A 14,451-nucleotide genomic window follows, 5' to 3' on the forward strand; every position below is an offset into this window, starting at 1 on the left:
CTTAGTAGGACAGGACATTGGGAAGCCATAGCTGCCCTCGGATCTTAGGTATTACTTTTTGCTACTTTTAAAACGAGGAGAGTTCTAGCTGGGCATGGTGGCATACGCCTGCAATTCCAGTGGCTTGGGAGGCTGAAGCAAGAGGATTGTAATTTCCAAGCCAACCTCAGCAATTTAGCGAGGCCCTAAGCAACTTAGTGAGACCATAAAGAAAATATGAAAAAGGGCTGAGATGTGGCTCAGTGGTTAAAAATGCAGAACAAGTCTGCCCTTAGACTTCTTCATAGCAACATGCAAAGCCAGAGGGCAATGTAACAAGGGCCAGGAGGTTATTCATTTAAATATGCATGCAAGTTCATGGGGGTCAGCACCCAAGGATCCCGGCTTCATGGTAAGGTGCTGCCAACTCAGAGAAGAATCACAACATAGAATTTGGGAATGGAAAAGCCACAAGGGACAAATATTAAGTCTGTTTAGACATAGACCTAATAGTAAAAAAAAAAAAAAAAAAGAATTAAGATTTTTAATAGGGGCTGGGCATATATCTCCGTGGTAAGAGCACATGCTTAGCATGTGTGAGGTCCTGGGTTCCATCCCCATTACCAAAAAAATAAATATTTGGAAATAGAATACACGTTATAAAACCTGAAAAAATAAAAAAAATGATATGAGATATCCTTCCACTTATTTTTCATAGATGATAGATAGATAGATAGATAGATAGATCGATAGATAGATCGATCTTCTAGCATAGTTCCTGGCATAGGCATTCTATGATGCTTGGGACTATTATTATTGCTTTCTTGAGGTGTGTGTGTAAGGGGTGTGAACAGAGCCTTAAAATCCTAACTGTAATAACCTCCTGTTCTAGTAGGTGTTCTTAGTTGCCGAAGTGAACATCCAATCGGTTTTGTTCAAGTGGCTCACAGAATCTCTGGGAGAGCCTTGGAAGATCCCCAGACAGGAACAACAGCCAACTCAGCCAGTGGAGTACTCGGGTGGAGACAGCCCTGCCACCACAGCCACCCAGCACAGGGCCCCACAGCCCCCATCACTGACCCCATGTAAGGATGCTTACATCTCAGGTTCCCTCCCCCTGAAAGCCAGAAAAATGGACTCTGATTTGTGCCTGCTTCTTTTCTTTTCTGTCTTCTAAATGCAAGTCTGGTGCAGGTGCCTCTAATTTATGGACTTTATTGACTTTAACCAAGTCAAAGGCCAGCACCCTGCAGAAAAGAGAGGCTATAAGCTAACAAATTCCTTCTCATCTGAGTAAATATTCTAGGAACTGGGTGCTCTTTTATCCTGAGGAAGCCCCTTCATATCTCCATAACTCCAACTGGAGGAACTTCCAACCAAGTATTTCCCCTTGCTTGGAAGAGAGTCCTCCTGGAAGGACAAGGAGCTGAGAGGAAGGAGTGGAGGACCTAGAGTAGGTCAGGGTTACTCAGGAACAGATGTGAGCTAAGTTAATCAGGAGAGAAGGGGGCGACAAGGTTGGAGAGGAGGGTCAGTTCTGCTCTCTGAAGGCAGGGTGGGCTTCAGGTGCTGAGAACCTGTAGCAGGGGATGCAGATTCTGCTAGTCCCAGGGTGAGGTCTCAAGCAGCTACAACCAATATCCCAAAGTAACTTCGAAAACATAAGGAGAAAGGACTTCTGCTCGTCTGTGAGGAGAAGGAACTGCTCACCTCCGAAACTTCTCCCCAGCTAAGCTTGCAGCCATGATGGGGAGGACAGAGGCTGCTGAGTTAGTGGGAGAGGCAGGTGATGTTGGCTATCTGTGCCCTTTCTGTGTGCACACCCCCCTTGCTAGCCCTGTGACACTGGACAGGGCCTCAGTTTCCTTAGATGGATAATAATAGAATTCACCTCTTAAAGTTATCTTGAGATTTCAATGAGTCAATATCTATTAACCACAATGCTATTTTGCATGACAAATGCTATCTTAAGTATTTGCTAACTGTAAAACCTTTTGCAGTTCACACGGGGAACAAAGCAACGGAACTGTGTCTTGGGTTTCACAGAGTGCCATTTATTTTATTTTGGATCATATTCCTGACATCTCTTAAACTATGAAACAAGTTGGGAATTAAAATGAAAGAAGTACTTTCTTCTTGCTCTCTTGCTGTGCAATACCGTGCCCGGATCCAAAGAACTGTGAGGTTAACCTTCAGTAAAATGGGACTTGAGATCATTCATGTCCCCAAAGGCTCCCTGTCCCCTGATTGATAGGCATCACAATAAAGTACATTTTCTGGACCTACTTCTCTACAGTGATAGTTAGAGAAAAAGGCTTACTGACTTCCATGTTATTGATTCCCCAATTTTTATTATTTCTAAATTTAAATTATGAGCTCCCTATTAAGAGTAGGGAACTCCTTGGGCCAGGGATATAGCTCAGTTGGTAGAGTTCTTGCCTCACATGCATGAGGCCCTGGGCTCAATTCCCAGAACCCAAAAAAAAAAAAAAAATGGAGACTCCTCTACAGTAGAGACTTCAGTCTTATTTACCTATTTGTTCTGTTATCAACCCCCACTCCCTTCTGTGAACACAGAGTAGATATTTAAATATTTGTGAAACAGGCTTTCATTTCGGCTCTTCCTTGTTCCATAATGCCCTATTCTCTATTCTGTCTGTGTATGTGGCCGAAGATCAAGTTAACCTCTTTGTTTGGTTAATTTATTCTCAGGTGTCCTTGTGAACATGCCAGGAGTTGGTATTTCAGGGGTGCCATGTCTATTAATAGACTATTGTGTCAGGAACCTTAAAACAAAGTTCATAATCTATGCTTCTCTGGCCCAATAAGCGGTAGGAATTCCTCGTAACTCTTGCTGATAAAAAGATGTGGCAACATATGGGTAATAAAATATGTCAAGGAATCAGGGAAGGAACTCAGGAAATGATGGTATCACTCAACCCCCACTCCTATTTATAGACAAGGAAACTGAATGTCAGAAAATCGGGGGCATTTTGCATGGTTATTATGTTAGTCACCATTTCACCACTGTGACAAGATACCTGAGAAAAATAACTTAAGGGAGAAAAATATTTATTTTGATTTATGGTTTCATAGGTTTCAGTCCAGTTTTGGTCCATGGTTGGCTATTTCTATTGCTGTGGGCCTGTGGTTAGGAAGAACACGATGGCAGAAGGGTGTGGTAGAGCAAAGATGTTTACCTCATGGTGACCAGAAAGCAAAGAGAGAGAAAGGACCAGAGATGAGACATACATGAGAGGCACACCCCCATTGTTTCACTTCCTCCAACTAGACCCACCTCCCACATTTTCCACTACCCCCCAATAGTCCATTCAAGTAGGAACCCATCCATGGAGCACAGCCCTCATGATCCAACCACTTCAAAATCCCCACCTCTTTGCCTTGCTGCACAGGAAGCCACACCTTCACCACATGAACATTTGGAGGATGTTTTGAATTCCAATAAGAGTTTAATCAGCTGTTTCACAGAAGGATTATAGTAAGAGTCCAGGGTCTAATATGCAGTTTATTAGACTTTCCAGAGCATTTCTTATCATCAAAATTATGTGTCACAAAAGCATGTGAGACACAGAAGTGCACGGGAGAAGGCAGGCCAACAAGCCCAGCTATGTTGCCTGACAAGGCAGAACTCCATAGTGAAGTGAGAAGTCACTGGTGATCCTGCGAGAAGGACTGGTTGGAGAACATGGGCAGAGCCATGGGGCCGACATAGACAAGTGTCTGGATGAAAGTGACACAGGGTCGTATAGTAAAGACAGCACAGACTTTGAACCCGGGGGACAATCCCACACCTGCCACATTTCTTCTTGTTACTTAACTTCTCTATGATCCAATTTTTTAGTCTATAAAAACTTGCCTGCTGGGCTGGGGATGTGGCTCAAGCGGTAGCGCGCTCGCCTGGCATGCGTGCGGCCTGGGTTCGATCCTCAGCACCACATACCAACAAAGATGTTGTGTCCGCCGAGAACTAAAAAATAAATATTAAAATTCTCTCTCTCTCAAAAAAAAAAAAAAAAACCTGCCTGCAGAACTGACTTCTCTCTGAGTTGAGGTAAAGGAGACTAGATGTCTTGTCAACGCTGAAAGAGCTCTGGAAGACGGTAGTTTGTGATTTGACTTGGAGGTCGAGTCTTGCGTTCATTCTAGGAGGTTCAGTGTGAGCACTCATTCTTCTGTAAATCATCACAATGCTTTTAACAGGGGTGAGCTCTGGTCAGGGAGAACTTCTCCCCATTGAGCTGATGGCCCTCAAGATTAGGGGTTGGCAACCACGTCCCTTGGGTTAGAGTCAGCAGCTGTCTGCTTTCCTAGGACCCACAAACTAAGAGTGATTGTCACATTTTAAATAGCTGGAAAAATTTTAAAGGATCATATTTTGTAAAATGTGAAAATGACATAGAATGCAGATGTTGGTATCGGATCCACAAAGGAAGTTTTATTGGGCCACAGCCATACTCATTTGTTTGCATATTGCCTACAGTTAGTTGCTTCGGGGCTGTGATAAAACAGTTGAGCTGAATCTAACCCAATCTAACCCACAGAGGTTACCTGTGATATTCAAGTCACTTCACTTGGCACACTACACATCACAGTGATGTGGTTATAACTCAACAATTTCTCAAGCACCGTGTATATGGCCATATCATGACATTTTCTTTTCTCTTTTAAGATTATCAATACATACCCACCATGCCCAAACAAGAAGAGGAAAATAGACTTCAAATATTATGCTTTCAAGTGACAGTATGGATTATCATGGAGTGTGGAGAATGAATCATCATATGAAATTAGATGGCAAAGCATTGTGAGTATAGGTGGCTAAAATAGTAGATTATGTCCACATTACTAAATGAAGCACATATACAATATTCACAACTCATGGAAAGCAACCTGCAGGAAAAAAAATAGAAAATTTAAAGTGGAATATCTCATTACACCAGAATTTCTTCATAAGATTAAATTTTGAGTGAGGCTACAACCAAAGCATGTTTCTGAGTGGCTCATTTGCTCACTGTGCCAAAAAAAAAGAAAAGAAAAAAAAAGCCATGTAAGTATGGGTTGATTGAATTATGTTGGATTGTGGCATCCAAAAAATTATGGGCCTAGAGGGAAAAGATTTTTTTCGAGACTATTCAAAACTTGCTTAAGACTATTTTGGCAAGAATAATCACTAGAGAGTTGAGAACATTGGGAACAGTATCAATAGTTAATTTTAAAACAAGGAAAATAATTTTCAGTGGTTTTCCTTAATGTGCTAACAGTTGTTACCAATGTCACAACACACTCAAGTGTTATTTGACGAATCAATGACAAGTTTGAAGTGACTAGAGAATTTGCCTTTATGACTAGTCTCTGTGGAACAACTATAGGAAAGCATATTTTCAAGATGGAATAATATGCTTTAAATGGGTAAATTTTGCTGGGTATAGTGGCATGTGCCTGTACCCAGGGAGGATAAAACAGGAGGATCACAAGTTTGAGGCCATCCTGAGCAATAAATAAGACCTGTCTCAAATTAAAATATGGTTTTATTTTGAGTTTTCACTTAGCATGTGCAAGACCCTGGATTTAATCCCCAGCTCCGCAAGAAAAAATAAATAAAAAAGATGAGTTTCACAGCCTATGAATTAAATCTTAATAAAGTAGGGTTTTTTGTTTTGTTTTGGTTTTTAGAAAAAATGTTTTCAAAAAAGTTGAGAAAACATTGTTTCAGTATTAACTAAGATACAGTCCTCTAAGATGTGTTACAGTTAATGGTTGTAGAAATATGTCAGAACAGAAAAATCTATAGTTGGACTCATTTACAAAACTATGAAAATGTGAGATATTTAAAGCTTATGTTTATCCATTGTATTATTCATGAGCAAGTTTTGTTTTGTTTGTGGTGCTAGAGATTGAATCCAGGTCTTAACATGGATCTAATCCATGCAAAAGCTTTACCACTAAGCTACACTCTCTGTCCAATGAGCAGATATTTTGTAGAATATATTTGAGGGCTGGGCTTGTGGCTCAGTGGCAGAACACTTGCTTTGCACATGTGAGGCACTGGGTTGTATCATCAGTACCACACAAAAATAAAGAAAAAACAAATTAAAGATATTTTGACCATGTATACCTAAAACTATACTAAAAAGGAATATATTTGAATATATATTGTGTTATTGAATTAGTAAATTGGTTCTCTGAGCTTTTGAATTTTTGTCAGGTATAGAAGCTGAAGATCCTTACTTACCCTACTATAGACCCGTTTGGTAAATGCTGCTATAAAAATTCATGTATCAATTTTTGTTTGGACATAGTTTCATTTCTCTTGTGTGTAGACCTAAAAATGGAATTGCTGAGTTAAGAGTAACTCTATATCTAACTTTTTGGGGAAATATCATTGGGCACAGGGTTAAAACTAAATTCTGAGTGAGGACTTATCTCAACCACTATTACTGAGGACCAAATGGCTTCTTAAATTATATTTTTCGGTCTGGGGATGTGGCTCAAGCTGTAGCGTGCTCGCCTGGCATGCGAGCGGCTCTGAGTTTGATCCTCAGCACCACATACAAATAAAGATGTTGTGTCCACCGAAAACTAAAAAATAAATTTTAAAAAATTATATTTTGCTAAAGTTTGATCATGTTTCTTAATTAATTCAACTTATAATAACAAGGTAAAACAGCACTTACATGCAAACCATAACATGTGATAACTGCAAAAAGTTACATACAGCAGAGGAAAGCCTCCTCTGAGCAGAAATTTCCTTTAAAACAGTCCTCCCAAAAATTTCTCTGGAAGGATCTATTCACTTTTTTAAATCCTTTCCTCATTCTCTTTCTCCTCGTCATCCTTCTTGTTTTCCTCTTCCTCTCCTTCTTCCAGCTTTATTGAGATGTAATTCACATACCATCTAACTTCATCATTACAGTCAATTTCAGCTCATTTCCATCAACCTGATGAGAAACCCATACTTCTTGGCCATTGTACCCCAGTCCTCCCATTCCCCAAGCACTAGGCAACTGCTAACCTAATTTTTGTCCCTATAGATTTGCCTATTCTGGACATTTAATATAAATAGAATCAAACAAATAGAGTGTTTTGTGTCTAGCTTCATTCATTTAGCTAATATTTTCAAGGTTTGTCTATGATGTACATTGTAGAAGTACTCCCTTTTTGTACCAAGTAATATTTCATTGTATGAGTATATAACATTTTGTTTATTCATTCATCAATTGTTGGATATTGGGTTATTCTACCTTTTAGCTCTTAAGAGTAATGCTGCTATAAACATTCATGGATCAATTTTTGTTTGGACATACTTTCATTTCTCTTGTGCGTAGACCTAAAAATGGAATTGCTGAGTTAAGAGTAACTCTATATCTAACTTTTTGGGGAAATATCATATTTCTGTTTTCCACGTTGGCCATATCATTTGACCGCTCACTAGCAATGTATTAGAGTTCTAATTTCTCCTCATCCTCACCAACAGATGATGATGACTTTTTCATTGATATCTAATCTAGTGACTATGAAGTAGCATCCAGCTCACTTTTAGTTCTCTGGCATAGTGTGGTAGGAAAAACTACCCTTCCTACTACTCCATACTTGGTCCATGTGTTAGTGAAGTTTTTCTTGCTATGACCAAAATGCTGACAAGAACAACGTAAAGGAGGAAATGTTTATTTTAGCCTGTTTTCAGAGATTCAGCGCATGGGGCCTGACTTCATTGCTCTGGGCCCAAGGTGAGGCAGAACATCACGGCAGAAAGAAGCTGCTCTACTTATGATAACCAGAAAGAAGAGAAAGGGGAAGGGGCTGCAGGGGAAAAATATCCCTTCCAAGGCATGTCTCCATGACTCACCTCCTCCATTCATACCCCGACTACCTACAGTTTTCATCCAGTTAAGTCCATTCAAACTAGGATGGACTGAGTAGGTCACAACTCTCACACTCCAAGCGTTTTAGCTCTGAAGATCTCTGCATTAGCACAGGAGCTTTGGGGGAACACCTCACATGCAAGCCATAACAGTCCAAGACACCACCCGGGGAGCACAGTTCTGCAAGAGCATAAGTATTTCTACTGAAAATCTAAATTTTCCTCAGGAAGAGAAAAATTCTTAAGACTCTGCTCCATGAGCAATTAGTTTCTCGGTTCACAAGCCCAAACATTTTACCACCCTCTAAGAAGACACTGTTGGAAGATGGGGAACTGATTATTGGGAGTTCAAGGGAACTTCAAATATTTACAGGGCAGATTATTACAAGGCACCTGGACTCAGCAGGAGCCTATGATCTCTTCTGGAGAGGAGTTCTGTAGACAGTACCGTCCCAGCCCTACCTCTCACCTCTCATTCTCCTTCCTCTGGTTTCCAGAGACTGTAAAGGAGTTTTCTGGAGAAGGAAGGGGACTTGAAGTTTGCAAATGGCACTAAAGCCAATGCAACCAATGCTTGGCTGAGGCTAAGTTGCCAGGGAGGAACCAGAACCCCTTGTGAAGAGTGACCATGAAGGAAAAGAATCTCACTAAGCAGTCAGGTCCAGTTTCAGGGCAGGGGGTCAGAGAGAGGGGTGGTTTCTGGTCCTGACCTGCACGGCAGGTGACCAGGGTGGTACTGAAATTAGGATGTTTGCTCCCAAAGAATGTCAGTCAATCGTGGGCTCTTTATTGAATGCCTAATGTGCCCACCTCTGCTGGGTGTGGTACTTATGGAAATTACAGGCAAGCCAGTTTTCCTGCTGTACACACCGTCACCATCCCGCAGTGTGTCACTTTACCGAGTTAGTGTGGGAGTTAATATGTCTTTAGTTGGTTGCTATATCCTCAGAGCCTAAACTGTGCCAGTCACTCCTAGATGTTTAAAGTATCTGGTGAAGGAAGAAAGGAGTCTAAACCCAGCACAGGGGCCGGGGATGTATGTGAGTGATAGAATACTCAAGGTTCTGGGTGTGATTCCCAGCTTCAAAATAAATAAACCCAATATTGTCTACTGGGTTCCAAGTACAGTATCTCACTATGTAGACTGTTTTATTATTCATTGAAACAATAAAATACAATATGATTGAAATTTTCATTATTATTGATTCTAAGCCAATTTTTAAAAATTTGTTCTTCTTAGTTATACATGACAGTAGAGTGTATTTTGACATGTCATACATACATGGAGCATAACTTCTCATTCTTGTGGTTGCACATGATGTGGAGTTTCATGGTGGTGTATTCATATATGAACATAGGAAAGTTATGTCCAATTCATTCTACTGTCTTTCCCATTCCCATCTGCTCTACTTTCTCCCCATTACTCCCTGTCCAATCTGGTGAACCACCACTCCTCCCTCTCCCCCTCTATTGGGTGTCAGCATCCACATATCAGGGAGGACATTCGGCCTTTGTTTTTTGGGGATTGGCTTTATTTCACTTAGCATGATAGTCTCTAGTTCCATCCATTTACTGGCAAATGCCATTATTTCTTTCTTCTTTATGGCTGAGTAATAGTCCATGTACCAAGTTTTCTTTATCCATTCATCTGTTGAAGGGCACCTCGTTTGGTTCCATAATTTAGCTATTGTGAATTGGCCTGCTATAAACATTGATGTGGCTACATCTCTATAGTTTGCTGATTTTAAGTCCTTTGGGTATATACCCAGGAGTAGGATAACTGGGTCAAATGATGGTTTCATTCCAAGTTTTCTGAGGAATCTCCAGACTGTCCAAGCTGAATTTTAATGATTGCATAATATTTCTGTCATGAATTCACCCAATTTATATTAAACAAGCCCCTTTATAGTCCTCTGTGTAGTTTATTTTTTCTAGGAAAAATAATAATGACATATTTGTACATATGTCTTTGAGCATATTTTTGTCTATTTCCATAGGATAAATTACTATAGTGGAATTGCTGGGTCAAGGGATATGAACATTAAAGATCTATGATTCATATTACCTATATCCCTCCCCTGAAAACTATGTAAATGCCCTCCCTACCGCTCTGTATAAGTCCTATTTGCACAACCATCTGGGAATATCAGGCTCAGTCAATGTCTCCATTTTTGCCAGTTAATAACCCTCTGCATCACTGTATCTCTTAGTGCTAAGGCAACTTAACTCTTAAGGAATCGCTTATGAGTACCTGTTAATGTATTATTTTGAATCACCTATAAAATAAAAAGTTTCCTGAGAAAGTCAAATAAAGGATTTTTTTCTGAAAGAGAACATTCATAGGTGACTTGGAATAACAATAAAAAAAGAAGGTCTGGTTTATGATTAGTGGCACAGTTGCCCGTTGAGTTCAAACTCTGAATGTCTATTCCAACGTCATTTTGTTCTCCCAAGACAGATGGCTGTGGGGAGAGAGAGACTTTCCAGAATGGGCTCTTATGCATTAAAGTTGATCAGGAAACAGGTCAGAGTTCAGTTCCAGCTCTAGCTTCATTTAGATTTCTTGTTGACTGGTGTGATGTGGCATTTTTCATGGGGTTGAAACTTTGTACTTGTCTATAGCTAACAGCGTTACTGTTTGCTTTCCGGCTCCTACACTTTTGAAGGTCCTTTTCTCTGCCATTCCAAGTGTCCTATCACAGTGTCTCCCAGGCAATTGTATACTACCCTCGGGATTCCTGACAAACCCTACATCGTCTCTACTCTTTCTTGCATAATATTTTTCTTGATATTGACTTTGTTTTTTAAAATCTAAGTGAATTTATTTTTTTCAAATAAATGACATCACCACCACAAATAGAACAAGAATTAGTTTCCTTGACTATAGATAGAAAGTAATCATAAAATAAATACACCAGCCAGGCCCAATGGCATATGCCGAGCAGCCTGGGAAGCTGAGGCTGCAAGATAATAAGTTTAATGCCAGCCTCAGCAACTTAGCAAGGCCCTAAGCAACTTTGCAAGATTCTGTCTCAAAATAAAAAAAAATAAATTAAAAAGGCTGAGGATGTGGCTAAGTGGTTAAGCACCCCTGGATTCAATCCATGGTACCAAAAAATAAACAAACAAACAAAAATAAATAAAATAAAATGTTGATTCTAGGTGACTATCTTTGATTGTCAAAGGCTTTGTGCCTGAGGCCTGATCTTTTCCTTCATGAAAGGAAATAAGCCAGTATTGAAAAAGAGTTAAAGATACACTAATATCAATGAGATTTTTCTCCCCCTGTAAACAGAATTTCTGAAATACATTTGGAAAGACCTAACTTTCCTCTCTGAGTGATGTTACCCAATGCTGTGTCCAGGGACATTTCAAACCATTCTGTGTGCTTCCAGTGTGGTGGTTTCAAACCTGCACATCAGAGTAGCCTGGAGTCTTGGTAAAACACAGACAGCTGATCTCTGTAGGTCTGGGTCGGGGCCAGTTCCCGAATCATGCTGGTGCTGCTAGTCTGGAGAACACATCTGGAGAACCACTGCCCTGGTTGCCTTGGCTATCATTTTAGGAATAACTGGACTGGAGTAGGTTATCTCCCACTGAGGACCATCACCAGATATAATCCGCTGTTGTTAAATACAGTTGTTTGTGTTTTTTTTATACTAACCAGTACAACTGCAAACCCCAGACAGATGCCAATCTTCTCCTATCTATCTGTTGCCTCCCCCGCCCCTGCCATGGTACCGAGGACTGAAGCCAGGGACACTAGACCACCGAGCTATATCGCCAGTTCTTTTTTTATTGTTATTTTGAGACAGGCTCTCCCTGAGTTGCAGAGGCTGACCTTGAATTTATGACCCTCTCCCTCAACCTCCCATGTCACTGGGATTACAGGTTTGTAATGGCTTATCTTTTGTTTCTAATTCCTTCCAAAAACCAAAAAGCCCAGGCTCAGTGGTAGCATCTCTGGGGACTGTGTCACTTCCTTGATGAGGAGATCTGAAGGAAAACCGTGGCCCTCCAGAAGAAAGTTTCTGACCTCCAGCTTCTCATAATCCCAGGTGGTAATTGTGAGTAAAGTAGTGAAAACTACTTCCTGGGGAAAATCCCTTTATAGAACTTCTCTGAGAGTGTAATTCCAGAAGATGGATAATAGAAAGCAATTAAAAAGCACATAAAAATTTCTCATGACATAAAATTTTCCTTATAGTGCTGACTAAACTCAATGGCATGGGCAGATAAATGATTGTGAAATTTTGCAAGCCAAGACTTCAAATGTTAATACCTGCTCCTTTTGAAGACCAAAGAGGTTAGGAATATATGTCCAGTGATTGAAAGTCCATGATGGTGTGCAGTGGTGTATTCCTATAAACCCAGCAACTCCAGACAGGAGGATCACAAGTTTTGAGGCCAGCCTTGAATTTAGCAAAATAATAATTTAGAAAAGGGCTCGGAATATAGCTTAGTAGTGAAGAAACTTGGGTTTAATCCCCAGTAATGCAAAAACAAAAGCCATACATTGGTATTTGAACCTCCATGAATTCTTTACATTGTGTGTGTGTGTGTGTGCACGCATGCTAGAGAGAAAAAAAGAAGTCAACACAGAAGAGCTCAGCTCATCCTGCCAACCCACAAATTAAGCCATATTCATTTTTCTTAATTTGTGGGTTGGCAGGATGAGCTGAGCTCTAGCATTTATCTTTATAGAGGCACTTTTTTTACTTAATTAGAGAACACGTACTATGGGTTCTATCTTTTTCACGTGCTATCCTAGAAGAATCAGCACTTGCCCTGTTGCTGTCAGTCATGTTCAGCATCCTAACTCATGTGATGTGGTTTTATCTCCCACTGAGGACAGTCATCAGATGTAATTCTCTGTTGTTGAATAAACTTGTTGGCAATTTCTTTTATATTAAGTGTAACACTGCCCCAAACATATTGTACATACAATTTTCTCTTTGTTTGAAATTATTTCCTTATGATAAAGTCGTTCAAGAAGTGAATTTCATAAGAGTGTTTTTATAGCTCGTAATAACTCTTGCCAAATTGCTTTTGAAGCCATATAGCAATTGTAATCATATTATTTATACCTTTGCTAGAGTTGAATATTTATATGTATATGTATTGGTATCAGGGATGGAACCCAGAGGTGCTTAATCACTGAGCCACATCCCCAGCCCTTTTATGTTTTATTTAGAGACAGAATCTTGCTAAGTTGCTTAGGGCCTCACTAAGTTGCTGAGGCTGGCTTTAAACTTTCGATCCTCCTGCCTCAGCCTCCCGAGCTGCTGGGATAGCAGGTGTGCGCCCACATCTGGCTTAATGTACACATTTTAAGAGTTTAAAAATATTATCTCATTATTGTTTTCATATTTGCATGTCTTTAAAATGAGTGAAAAACTGAGTATTTTCCTCACCTTTTTTGAATCATCTGATCATGACAACCACATTTGGAAAACAAATGATCAAAAGCACTGTCAGCATGAAGATTCGGGACTATGTCTTGTTTGCTTTTCATTGGCTGCTCCCTGCACCCAGAACGAATCAGAGGGCATTCACCCACTCAATTCTTTTATTCCATAAATATTTGCTGAGCACTTGCTATCTGCCAGCTGTCCTGGGTACTGAGATCAGGAAGTGAACAGGGCAGGGACAACCAACAACTAAATCAACAAAAAGACAAAGTAATGTCACACTGTGATGAAGCTTACGGAGGAAACTCACTGGAGCTAGGGAGACTGGGTGGGTAGGGCAGCTCCTTTAGATAAGATGACTACGGAAGACCTCTGCCACCATTCTCCTGCCTAATGTTCCCATGACTTCCTGTTACTGCACTCAGGATGAAACCCACACTCCTGTCAGCTGCCTGTAAGACCCTGGGATACGGTTCCCATCTGCCTCTCTGACATCACCTCCTCCCAATCTCCTTCTAAATTAGAGTGCTCCTTAAACTCGCCAGATATGTTTCAGCCTCAGGGCCTTTGCCCTCACCCTTCCTCTGCCTGGAATGCCCTTCTCCTGATAGAACCTTCTTTTCCATATCAGGCCTAGTTCAGATATCAGCTCCTGCAAGAAAGTTCTGCTGGCCATCCTATTTAAAGTAGCATCTCCAACCCCACAAGTCACTGTCCCATTATTGTGTTTTATTTCCCTTATAGCATTTATCACTCTCCAAAATAATTTTATTTCATTGTTTGTTTTCTGCTGACCCCTATTATCCATCAGCTCACGGAAGCGCCAGGAGAGCAGAGATGTCACCGTCCAGCTCACGGCTTCATCTGGTGTGGAGATGCCTGGAGCATCGGGTGTCAACTGACCAGCCACCTGAACTTTATTCATGCAGGGTAATCAAGAGCCGCAAAGTTAATCTCAGTAGATGGGAATGCCAGGCTTGGGAATGGTTTTAATCAAAGCATCATTGATTAAACGTTTAAATTGAGAATATTGCTTCATTTATTATCTAAATCAGATATTGACAATTGGTAATTGTGAAAGTGGCAAAGACTATACATATACCTCTACCAAGGGGCTAAAATTAGAATCAGATAAGGGCTTAAAATGTCTTACAGCACTTGATTCTATAGAAAAAGAAC

Source organism: Ictidomys tridecemlineatus, chromosome 3, assembly GCF_052094955.1.
Source record: "Ictidomys tridecemlineatus isolate mIctTri1 chromosome 3, mIctTri1.hap1, whole genome shotgun sequence".
In the NCBI taxonomy this organism is placed as follows: domain Eukaryota; kingdom Metazoa; phylum Chordata; class Mammalia; order Rodentia; family Sciuridae; genus Ictidomys; species Ictidomys tridecemlineatus.